Here is a 2,151-nt window from a genome sequence, read left to right as displayed (position 1 = left end):
ATCTGAATCTGAATAGAATACACCTATTTTACCCATACAAAAGCCTGATGGTTTGAACTACAGTCTGGTTCAATACCTACAGGCTATTAACAAAATAGCTGGAGATCTCCACCCAGTGGTTGCAAATCCATATGCTTTGCTAAGCAAAGTAAAAGATGAATATGGATGGTTTACCATTTCAGATCTCAAGGATGCTTTCTTCTGTATACCCTTGGACCCTGGCAGCCAAAACCGGTTTGCCTTTGAATGGGGAAACCCAGAGACTGGAAGGACAAGTCAATTTACCTGGACTGTAGGGCCACAAGGATTCAACAATAGTCCAACCACATTTGGAAAACAGTTTGCTGAGGACCTTGAAAGTTGGGTAAGCCCGTCCACAAATGGAATTGTGTTACAATAGGTAGATGATCTACTTTTAGCCACTGAAACTTAAAAAGACTGGAATGGACAGTAAGCCTATGAAATGACCTGGGACTAAGTGGATACAAGGCATCCAGAAATCAAGCTCAAATAATCAAACAGGAAGTCATTTACCGAGGCTACAAAATATCCCAAGCGCAGCAGGGACTAAGACAGGACGGCAAAGGGACCACCCACGGAACCCCACTCCGTACTAATGCCAAAGAACTGAGAACCTTTCTAGGAGTGACTGGATGCTGCATTAACTGTGGTAGTGGCTGTGGACTGCTGGTTAAGCCACTGTAGCAGCTCTTAGAAGACAATCCCAGAGACCTGAAATGGACACCCCAAAGTAAGAAAGCCTTTCAAAAGCTGAAGGAGGAATTGAAAAGAGCACCTGCTCTGGGCTAGACAGATGTCTGGGAAGCCTTTCAGCTTTTCTCTTAGGAGAGGCAAGGGATGGCATTAGGTGCACTAGCTCAAATAGCTGGCCCATAGAAGAGAGCATCATTTTCAAAACAACTGGATGCAGTCAGTAGGGGATAGCCTGACTGTAAGCAGTTGCTGCTCTTGTTTCAGACATCCAAGGAGCCTGGAAATTCACTCTAGGTCAACAAATAATTGTGTTTATCTCACATCCAGTAGCAGCAATTCTTGACCAAAAGGGTGGGCATTGGCTTTCACCCTCCAGATTCCTTAAATATCAGGCAATTTTGGTGGAACAACGCAGCATTACAAAACAAATCTCTTCTCTAGTTCATCCAGTAGCATTCCCAGCTACTCACTAGACAGACAAGGAGCCTTTGTAGCATGACTGGATCAAAACCATTCAGTCCACTTTATTCCAGCTGCCCAGATCTTAAAGAAACCCCAATTCCAAGAGCAGAATCTCAGTACACGGAGGGGAGTGGCTTTGTAAGAGCAGATCAGTGAAAATCAGGATATACAATTAGCATGGAGCAATAGGAGATAGAAGCCCTGCACAAGTCAGCTCAGAAGACAGAGATAATCACTTTAACCGGTACACTCTGACCAGCCTGAGGAAAAAGGATCAATAGATGAACAGATTCCAAGAATGCCTTTAGAGTAATAGACGCCCATGAAGCAGTTTAGAAAGATAAAGGACTATTGACAGCTCAAGGAAAGCAGTTGAAGCATTCAGAAGAAATCTTAAAATTGCTGCAGGTAGTACTACTGCCTCAAGAGGTTGCAATTCTGCACTGAAAAGGACATCAGAAAGGGGAAACCGACCCCAAAAGAGGTAACAGGTTGCAAAAAGAGCAGCAGAACAAAGCCATGCTGAGATTCAGGCACTAATGCCCAAAGGTAAGGAACAATATGACAGTGATGTATGTTGTATAATCAGAAAGATCTAGAATTAGCAAAGAATTTGCAAGCAGAATGAAAACATGTTTTTTCAACTCCTCAGGGATAGACAGTTATGCCAGAAAGAGCATCATGGAAATTAATTAAAGATGAACATAAGTGTGTACACTGGGAAGGGGATGCCTTACATAATTATTTGATAAGGACAACAGTAAGATGCAACCTTTACTCTAGTGTAAAGCAGGTAACCCAAGGGTGTGAAATAACGTCTTAGAGCCAATCCACAAACCAGGACTAGAGCTGAGCTTGGCACAGTAGACAAGGGACAATATCCTGGACAGCACTGGCAAGTTGACTTTTCTGAATTGACAAGAAAAGGGGGGTACAAATACCTTCTGCCTTTAACTGATACCTTCTCAGCATGAC

This window comes from Agelaius phoeniceus, chromosome 7, assembly GCF_051311805.1.
Source record: "Agelaius phoeniceus isolate bAgePho1 chromosome 7, bAgePho1.hap1, whole genome shotgun sequence".
In the NCBI taxonomy this organism is placed as follows: Eukaryota; Metazoa; Chordata; class Aves; order Passeriformes; family Icteridae; genus Agelaius; species Agelaius phoeniceus.
The sequence above is the reverse complement of the archived record's forward strand: the minus strand, read 5'-3'. Positions refer to the sequence as shown.